Below are 10,702 nucleotides of genomic sequence, written 5' to 3'. Positions count from 1 at the left end.
TGTTACTGGGTATAACACTGTATATATTAGATAATACACTGTGTTACTGGGTATAACACTGTATATATTAGATAATACACTGTGTTACTGGGTATAACACTGTATATATTAGATAATACACTGTGTTACTGGGTATAACACTGTATATATTAGATAATACACTGTGTTACTGGGTATAACACTGTATATATTAGATAATACACTGTGTTACTGGGTATAACACTGTATATATTATATAATACACTGTGTTACTGGGTATAACACTGTATATATTAGATAATACACTGTGTTACTGGGTATAACACTGTATATATTAGATAATACACTGTGTTACTGGGTATAACACTGTATATATTAGATAATACACTGTGTTACTGGGTATAACACTGTATATATTATATAATACACTGTGTTACTGGGTATAACACTATATATTATATAATACACTGTGTTACTGGGTATAACACTGTATATATTATATAATACACTGTGTTACTGGGTATAACACTGTATATATTATATAATACACTGTGTTACTGGGTATAACACTATATATTATATAATACACTGTGTTACTGGGTATAACACTGTATATATTAGATAATACACTGTGTTACTGGGTATAACACTGTATATATTATATAAAACACTGTGTTATTGGGTGTAACACTATATATTATATAATACACTGTGTTACTGGGTATAACACTGTATATTATATAATACACTGTGTTACTGGGTATAACACTGTATATATTAGATAATACACTGTGTTACTGGGTATAACACTGTATATATTATATAATACACTGTGTTATTGGGTGTAACACTATATATTATATAATACACTGTGTTACTGGGTATAACACTGTATATTATATAATACACTGTGTTACTTGGTATAACACTGTATATATTAGATAATACACTGTGTTACTGGGTATAACACTGTATATATTATATAATACACTGTGTTATTGGGTATAACACTGTATATATTATATAATACACTGTGTTACTGGGTATAACACTGTATATATTAGATAATACACTGTGTTACTGGGTATAACACTGTATATATGAGATAATACACTGTGTTACTGGGTATAACACTGTATATATGAGATAATACACTGTGTTACTGGGTATAACACTGTATATATTAGATAATACACTGTGTTACTGGGTATAACACTGTATATATTAGATAATACACTGTGTTACTGGGTATAACACTGTATATATTATATAATACACTGTGTTACTGGGTATAACACTGTATATATTAGATAATACACTGTGCTACTGGGTATAACACTGTATATATTAGATAATACACTGTGTTACTGGTTATAACACTGTATATATTAGATAATACACTGTGTTACTGGGTATAACACTGTATATATTAGATAATACACTGTGTTACTGGGTATAACACTGTATATATGAGATAATACACTGTGTTACTGGGTATAACACTGTATATATTAGATAATACACTGTGTTACTGGGTATAACACTATATATTATATAATACACTGTGTTACTGGGTATAACACTGTATATATTAGATAATACACTGTGTTACTGGGTATAACACTATATATTATATAATACACTGTGTTACTGGGTATAACACTGTATATATTAGATAATACACTGTGTTACTGGGTATAACACTATATATTATATAATACACTGTGTTACTGGGTATAACACTATATATTATATAATACACTGTGTTACTGGGTATAACACTGTATATATTAGATAATACACTGTGTTACTGGGTATAACACTGTATATATTATATAATACACTGTGTTACTGGGTATAACACTGTATATATTAGATAATACACTGTGTTACTGGGTATAACACTGTATATATTATATAATACACTGTGTTACTGGGTATAACACTGTATATATTAGATAATACACTGTGTTACTGGGTATAACACTATATATTATATAATACACTGTGTTACTGGGTATAACACTATATATTATATAATACACTGTGTTACTGGGTATAACACTGTATATATTAGATAATACACTGTGTTACTGGGTATAACACTGTATATATTATATAATACACTGTGTTACTGGGTATAACACTGTATATATTATATAATACACTGTGTTACTGGGTATAACACTATATATTATATAATACACTGTGTTACTGGGTATAACACTGTATATATTAGATAATACACTGTGTTACTGGGTATAACACTGTATATATTATATAATACACTGTGTTACTGGGTATAACACTGTATATATTATATAATACACTGTGTTACAAAGAACAAAGAACAAAGAACAATACAGCACAGGAACAGGCCCTTCGGCCCTCCAAGCCCGCGCCGCTCCCCGGTCCAGGAATGAATCCTGAATCCAGGATCCCCGCCCAATTTTCCAGCCTATCTACATACCAATATCCTATCCACCGAGCTGTCCCTCACAGCTACGATGCTTTGTTCATCACAACCTATTAACTCACCCCCACCCCCCCATTCCAGACCATGTGATCTCCAGGGAGAGGCGAAAACCCAGAGTGAAAAACCCCAGGGCCAATATGGGGAAAAAAAAAATCTGGGAAATTCCTCTCCGACCCCCTGAGGCGATCGAAACGAGTCCAGGAGATCACAATGGCCCTGATCGGAAAATGCTTCCCAACCCTAGTAATTTCCACTTCCACGATCATCATAGAATTAAGCCTTAAAACGAGAAACAAGGAACAATTAGCCCGCGCCGCTCCCTGGTCCAAACTAGACCACTCTTTTGTATCCCTCCATTCCCACTCCGTTCATATAGCTGTCTAGATAAGTCTTAAACGTTCCCAGTGTGTCCGCCTCCACCACCTTGCCCGGCAACACATTCCAGGCCCCCACGACCCTCTGTGTAAAATATGTCCTTCTGATATCTGTGTTAAACCTCCCCCCCTTCACCTTGAACCTATGACCCCTCGTGAATGTCACCACCGACCCGGGGAAAAGCTTCCCACCGTTCACCCTATCTATGCCTTTCATAATTTTATACACCTCTATTAAGTCTCCCCTCATCCTCCGTCTTTCCAAGGAGAACAAACCCAGTTTCCCCAATCTCTCCTCATAACCAAGCCCCTCCATACCAGGCAACATCCTGGTAAACCTCCTCTGTACTCTCTCCAAAGCCTCCACGTCCTTCTGGTAGTGTGGCGACCAGAACTGGACGCAGTATTCCAAATGCGGCCGAACCAACGTTCTATACATCTGCAACATCAGACCCCAACTTTTATACTCTATGCCCCGTCCTATAAAGGCAAGCATGCCATATGCCTTCTTCACCACCTTCTCCACCTGTGACGTCACCTTCAAAGATCTGTGGACTTGCACACCCAGGTCCCTCTGCGTCTCTACACCCTTTATGGTTCTTCCATTTATCGTGTAGCTCCTCCCTACATTATTCCCACCAAAATGCATCACTTCGCATTTATCAGGATTGAACTCCATCTGCCATTTCCTTGCCCAAATTTCCAGCCTATCTATATCCTTCTGTAGCCTCTGACTATGTTCCTCACTGTCTGCAAGTCCTGCCAGTTTTGTGTCGTCCGCAAACTTACTGATCACCCCAGTTACTCCTTCTTCCAGATCATTTATGTAAATCACAAACAGCAGGGGTCCCAATACAGAGCCCTGCGGAACACCACTAGTCACAGGCCTCCAGCCGGAAAAAGACCCTTCCACTACCACCCTCTGTCTTCTATGACCAAGCCAGTTCTCCACCCATCTAGCCACCTCCCCCTTTATCCCATGGGATCCAACCTTTTTCACTAGCCTACCATGAGGGACTTTGTCAAACGCTTTACTAAAGTCCATATAGACAACATCCACGGCCCTTCCTTCATCAACCATTTTGGTCACTTCTTCAAAAAACACCACCAGGTTAGTGAGGCATGACCTCCCTCTCACAAAACCATGTTGACTATCGTTAATGAGTTTACTGGGTATAACACTATATATATTATATAATACACTGTGTTACTGGGTATAACACTGTATATATTATATAATACACTGTGTTATTGGGTATAACACTGTATATATTATATAATACACTGTGTTACTGGGTATAACACTGTATATATTATATAATACACTGTGTTACTGGGTATAACACTGTATATATTATATAATACACTGTGTTACTGGGTATAACACTGTATATATTAGATAATACACTGTGTTACTGGGTATGACACTGTATATTATATAATACACTGTGTTACTGGGTATAACACTGTATATATTATATAATACACTGTGTTACTGGGTATAACACTGTATATATTATATAATACACTGTGTTACTGGGTATAACACTGTATATATTATATAATACACTGTGTTACTGGGTATAACACTGTATATATTATATAATACACTGTGTTACTGGGTATAACACTGTATATATTATATAATAACACACAGGGCATTGCGGGTATATGGCCTCTGTATATATGACTGAACACGCGGTATATCACAGTGCTTTTGTGTGTACGCACTCACTCTCTAAGTTCTCTCTTTCCTAGTGCTCCAGGTTTGAGTGACAGTCCTTCCAGGAGCAAGGATCAATGGCAAACAGGTACCCTGACTCTGTGCAGAACGTCAGTATAATGGTTCGTGCTGTGGCTAAATGCATTGGGCGGTGACAGTTGCATTGTGTGGGTTCACCAGCCATGGGGATGTGGGCACCAACTGGTATGGCATCGGAATCGCAATAAGCTGGCAAAAGCCCTGGAAACTTCCGGCCTATCGGTGACCCACTCTCCTCCCTCTGTCCGGCTGGTAACCCTTCACCAAGTGTCGCCCGTCCGACCGGGCCCACCGTTCTGTGCAAGGGTCGAGTGGCAGATGGCATCACATGGATATAGGGCACCGGGCAGGATAAGTGAGAGAGCTTTCTCCGAGTACACCCTGCCTTGCATGAATCCTTATATCCTATTATTGTTTGCAATGTTTAAACTGCTCAGCTAACTCAGGTTCACTCAAAAGACCTCAGGCTTTTTCCTGATTTGGAACAAAATCACTAACAGTGACACAAGAACACAAGAATGATAGATTCCCGATAGTGCAGGAAGAGGCCATTCGGCCCATTGAGACTGCATCAACAACAATCCCACCCAGACCCTATTCCCGTAACCTCACATATTTACCCTGTTAATCCCCTGACACTAAGGGACAATTTAGCAAAGCCAATTCATCTAACCTGCACATCTTTGGACACTAAAGGGCAATTTAGCATGGCCAATCCACCTAACCTGCACGTCTTTGGACACTAAAGGGCAATTTAGCATGGCCAATCCACCTAACCTGCACGTCTTTGGACACTAAAGGGCAATTTAGCATGGCCAATCCACCTAACTTGCACATCTTTGGACACTAAGGGGCAATTTAGCATGGCCAATCCACCTAACCTGCACGTCTTTGGACACTAAAGGGCAATTTAGCACGGCCAATCCACCTAACCTACACATCTTTGGACACTAAGGGGCAATTTAGCATGGCCAATCCACCTAACCTGCACATCTTTGGACACTAAGGGGCAATTTAGCATGGCCAATCCACCTAACTTGCACATCTTTGGACACTAAGGGGCAATTTAGCATGGCCAATCCACCTAACCTGCACATCTTTGGACACTAAGGGGCAATTTAGCATGGCCAATCCACCTAACTTGCACATCTTTGGACACTAAGGGGCAATTTAGCATGGCCAATCCACCTAACCTACACATCGTTGGCACTAAAGGCGCAATATAGCATGGCCAATCCACCTAACTTACATATCTTTGGACAATAAGGGGCAATTTAGCATGGCCAATCCACCTAACCTACACATCTTTGGACAATAAGGGGCAATTTAGCATGGCCAATCCACCTAACCTGCACATCTTTGGAGTGTGGGAGGAAACCGGAGCACCCGGAGGAAACCCATGCAGACACGGAGGGAACGTGCAAACTCCACACAGACTGTCACCGAAGGCTGGAATCGAACCCAGGTCCCTGGTGCTGTGAGGCAGCAGTGCCAACCACCGTGCCATCCTAGAAGCAAGAATAGGCCCTTCAGGCCTGAGTTCCCCCCCCCCCCCCAGCAGTGGGGGAGCGGACAGAGTCTATTCTCGCCGGAAGGCTGGCTGCTCACACTAGAGGGCGCTACCGCGCGTGTGCAACAGAACAGAGAGACCCGCGCTCCACCGAGACTGGAAAATTCCGCCCAAGGTCAACGGACCTTTCTATGGTCTGCCCCCTCGCCCGCTCCGATTCCTGTGGTGTGTGGGATGGGAAAATTCGCCCCGATGTGCACCCACAGAGCTGGGAGAACTGTCGCCAACAGCAGAGTGACTGAAATCGGGAGATGCTCGAGAGGTCAGAGTTGGCGGAGAGGTGCATTGTGGGGCAATGGGAGATTGCAGAGATTGGGAGTGGGCGAGACGAGAGGAGGGTACGAATGCGCGGGTGAGAGTTTTAACGCTGCCACGCTGCTTAACATTCTTTTGTTCCTTTCTTACAGTTCCTCCCAATCAATCCCAGTCTTTTGATGAGGTAAGACCTGGTTGGCTCTAGAGGTGGAGATGTGAGTGTCAACAGATAAGCGGGAAGTTTCATTTCATTTGGAGTGCCTCGCACTGCTGTCTCACAGCGCCAGGGACCTGGGTTCGATTCCCGGCTCGGGTCACCATCCATGTGGAGTCTGTACGTTCTCCCCCCGTGTCTGCGTGGTTTTCCTCCGGATGCTCCGGTTTCCTCCCACAGTCCGAAAGACGTGCTGGTTACGTGCTTCAGCCGTGCTAAAATTCTCCCTCAGTGTTACCCAAACAGGCGCCGGAGTGTGGCGACTAGGGGATTCTCACAGTAACTTCACTGCAGTGTTAATGTAAGCAGACTTGTGACACTCCCATAATCCAAAAGTACAAAGAACCAAGAAAATTACAGCACAGGAACAGGCCCTTCGGCCCTCCAAGCCTGCACCGACCATGCTGCCCCGACTGAACTAAAGCCCCCTACCCTTCCGGGGACCATATCCCTCTATTCCCAAACTATTTATGTATTTGTCCAGACGCCCCTTGAAAGTCACTATCATATCCGCTTCCACCACCTCCCCCCGGCAGCGAGTGCCAGGCACCCACCACCCTCTGTGTAAAGAAACTTGCCTCGTACATCTCCTTTAAGCCTTGCCCCTCGCATCTTAAACCTGTGCCCCCGAGTAATTGACTCTTCCACCCTGGGAAAGAGCTTAAAATCTGCAGGTGTGGTCAACTGGACATGATAACTTGCCCTTTAGTGTCAGGGGGATTAGCAGGGTAAATATGTGGGGTTACGGGAACAGGGCCTGGGTGGGATTGTTGTCGATGCAGGCGCAATGGGCTGAATGGCCTCCTTCTGCACTGCGGGGATTCTGTGATTCTATTCTGTGCAGTTTTGGTGTCCTTATCTGAGGAAGGATGTCCTTGCTATAGAGGGAGCGCAGCGAGGGTTTACCAGGCTGATTCCTGGGATGGCAGGTCTGTCATATGAGGAGAGACTAAGTCGGTTTGGATTATATTGACTGGAGTTTAGAAGAGGGAGAGGGGATCTCATAGAAACTTATAAAATTCTAACAGGGTTAGACAGGGTAGATTCAGAAAGAATGTTCCCGATGGTGGGGGGAGTCCAGAACTAGGGGTCATAGTTTGAGGATAAGGTATAAGTTTTAAATTTATTTATTAGTCACAAATAGGCTCACATTAACACTGCAATGAAGTAACTGTGAAAATCCCCTAGTTGCCACATTCCGGTGCCTGTTCGGGTAACACTGAGGGAGAATTTAGCACGGCCAATGCACCCTAACCAGCACGTCTTTGGACACTAAGGGGCAACTTAGCATGGCCAATCCACCTAACCTACATGCCTTTGGACAGTAAGGGGCAATTTAGCATGGCCAATCCACCTAACCTGCATGCCTTTGGACAGTAAGGGGCAATTTAGCATGGCCAATCCACCTAACTTGCAAATCTTTGGACAGGAAGGGGCAATTTAGCATGGCCAATCCACCTAACTTGCAAATCTTTGGACAGTAAGGGGCAATTTAGCATGGCCAATCCACCTAACTTGCAAATCTTTGGACAGTAAGGGGCAATTTAGCATGGCCAATCCACCTTACTTGCAAATCTTTGGACAGTAAGGGGCAATTTAGCATGGCCAATCAACCTAACTTGCAAATCTTTGGACAGTAAGGGGCAATTTAGCATGGCCAATCCACCTAACTTGCAAGTCTTTGGACAGTAAGGGGCAATTTAGCATGGCCAATCCACCTAACTTGCAAGTCTTTGGACAGTAAGGGGCAATTTAGCACGGCCAATCCACCTAACCTGCACGTCTTTGGATTGTGGGAGGAAACCTGATCACCCGGAGGAAAGCCACACAGACACCGGGGGAGAACGTGCAGACTCTGCACAGACAGTGACCCGAAGCTGGAATTGAACACGGGTCCATGGCGCTGTGAGGCAGCAGTGCTAACCACCGTTCCGCCCCTAGGAGCTCTGACTCATCAGTGTCGCAAGTGGTGGATAGGTCCAGGCATCCGGTGGAATGAAGCAATTTTCCTGTCACCTTCCCCCACACATCCACCCCTGCCCTCACCCCTCTGCGCCTCCAGCCTCAGCTTCCCCATGTTATTCTGCTGTTTGCCGAGAAGCGTGCCCTCGAGACCAGTTTTTCCCATTGGCCTGATGGCAAAGCGTTCCGTCAGTGACTCAATTAGAACTCCAATTGCTGGAAACCCGGCAGGTGACCCGAGCACAGCAAGATCCCACAGAGATTAAAGACTGAGGGCGAATCGGTTTCTCAGTAGGATAGCGGCGGAGCTGGTCAAACACTGGAGAACTCTCCCAAACTTACTCTTCGAATGACAACCCTGGGACCTTTTCTCACCCAATTCAATGTCCTGATTCCCTCCTTCCCCCCATATCCCTCGATCCCTTTAGCCCCCAAGAGCGATATCTAATTCCTTCTTGAAATCGCACAACGTTTTGGCCTCAACTACTTTCTGTGGGAGTGAATTCCACACATTCACCACCCTCTGGGTGAAGAAATTTCTCCTCCCCTCGAGGGGTGAAGGTTGTCGGGGGTGAAAGGTTGTCAAGGGTGAAAGGTTATCGGGGGTGAAGGGTTATCAAGGGTGAAAGGTTATCAGGGCTGAAAGGTTATCGGGGGGTCGTAAGGAATGTGGGGTTGAGGTTACAATCAGATCAGCCACGATCTTATTGAGGGGGGTAGCAGGCTTGAGAGGCCAAGTGGCCTACTCCTGCTCCTAATGTGTACGTTCCTATTGCCCTTCCAGACTGTAATGACTTCAACAAGGCCCCGGAGGTTGGCCTCTTGAGTATGAGCTCCCTGATTGAGGTAATGACCCAATCAGGGAGCTCATACTCAGAGAAACCCACCTCCTGGGCCTGGCTGAGGTCATTACTCAGACTTTGCATCGTCGCACGCACCTCGATCAGACCACCCCTTAACCCTTCCTCCCTCCGTTCTGTTTCTCTGGCAGGGTCAAGGGTCGGACGGTATCGTCTACGCCACCTTACACGTCAAAGGATACCCCTCGTCAAGGAACAACATCGCGCCAGTGGACAACGACATTTTGTACGCGGCTGTGAAGTTTCAGGCTGATCCGAAGTAGCCTCCCTCCTTCCGTCCGAATCCACGAATCCGTCCAGGCCCTCACGAGCGGCGAACGGGGGTATTTCCGCACCCACTTACATGTCTTTCTCCACACTGGCCGTTTGGATTCTCTCCTTCTGTCAACTTGCCTGCTGCCCCTCCCCCCCACACCTCCCCTCCGCTGCCCCCCCCACCCCTCCAAAACCTCTCACCCCCTCACCCCTACCCTGCCCTTACAACCCCCACACCTCCCCAAGCCCCTCCCTCCCCTCTCAGACCAGAAAATATAAGTCTAAACTGCTGTCACATTTGAGTATGGATGGTTCTCCACCCACAGTGTCTCCGCTTCCTCACCCACCTCACCCACCGACCCAAAGATTGGCCATCCTAAATTGCCCCTTTAGTGTCCAAAGATGTGCAGATTAGGTGGATTGGCCATGCTAAATTGCCCCTTAGTGTCCAAAGATGTGCAGATTAGGTGGATTGGCCATGCTAAATTGTCCCTTAGTGTCCAAAGATGTGCAGGTTAGGTGGATTGGCCATGTTAAATTGTCCCTTAGTCTCCAAAGATGTGTAGGTTAGGTGGATTGGCTGTGCTAAATTGTCCCTTTGTGTCCAAAGATGTGCAGGTTTGGTGGATTGGCCATGCTAAATTGTCCCTTAGTGTCCAAAGATGTGCAGGTTTGGTGGATTGGCCATGCTAAATTGTCCCTTAGTGTCCAAAGATGTGCAGGTTAGGTGGATTGGCCATGCTAAATTGTCCCTTAGTGTCCAAAGATGTGCAGGTTTGGTGGATTGGCCATGCTAAACTGCCCCTTAGCGTCCAAAGATCATAGAAATCATAGAAACCCTACAGTGCAGAAGGAGGCCATTCGGCCCATCGAGTCTGCACCGACCACAATCCCACCCCACATATTTTACCCACTAATCCCTCTAACCTACGCATCCCAGGACACTAAGGGGCAATTTTTAACCTGGCCAATCAACCTAACCCGCACATCTTTGG

The 10,702-nt window shown here is 44.8% G+C and overlaps 1 long non-coding RNA gene across 1 annotated transcript in view; it reads left to right on the top strand.

Moving 5' to 3' along the window:
• LOC144488282 (uncharacterized) overlaps positions 1-10,193 on the top strand; it is a 15,851-nt gene extending 5,658 nt beyond the window's left edge. Inside the window, exons 3-5 of the long non-coding RNA XR_013496551.1 lie at positions 4,588-4,640; positions 6,569-6,600; positions 9,584-10,193. This is a non-coding gene — a long non-coding RNA (uncharacterized LOC144488282). The remainder of the gene's footprint in view (positions 1-4,587; positions 4,641-6,568; positions 6,601-9,583) is intronic.
• Positions 10,194-10,702: the final 509 nt, after the last annotated feature.

The sequence above is a fragment of the Mustelus asterias genome, unplaced genomic scaffold (genome assembly GCF_964213995.1).
Source record: "Mustelus asterias unplaced genomic scaffold, sMusAst1.hap1.1 HAP1_SCAFFOLD_1435, whole genome shotgun sequence".
NCBI lineage: Eukaryota > Metazoa > Chordata > Chondrichthyes > Carcharhiniformes > Triakidae > Mustelus > Mustelus asterias.
This window is presented reverse-complemented; position numbering and strand designations above follow the sequence as displayed.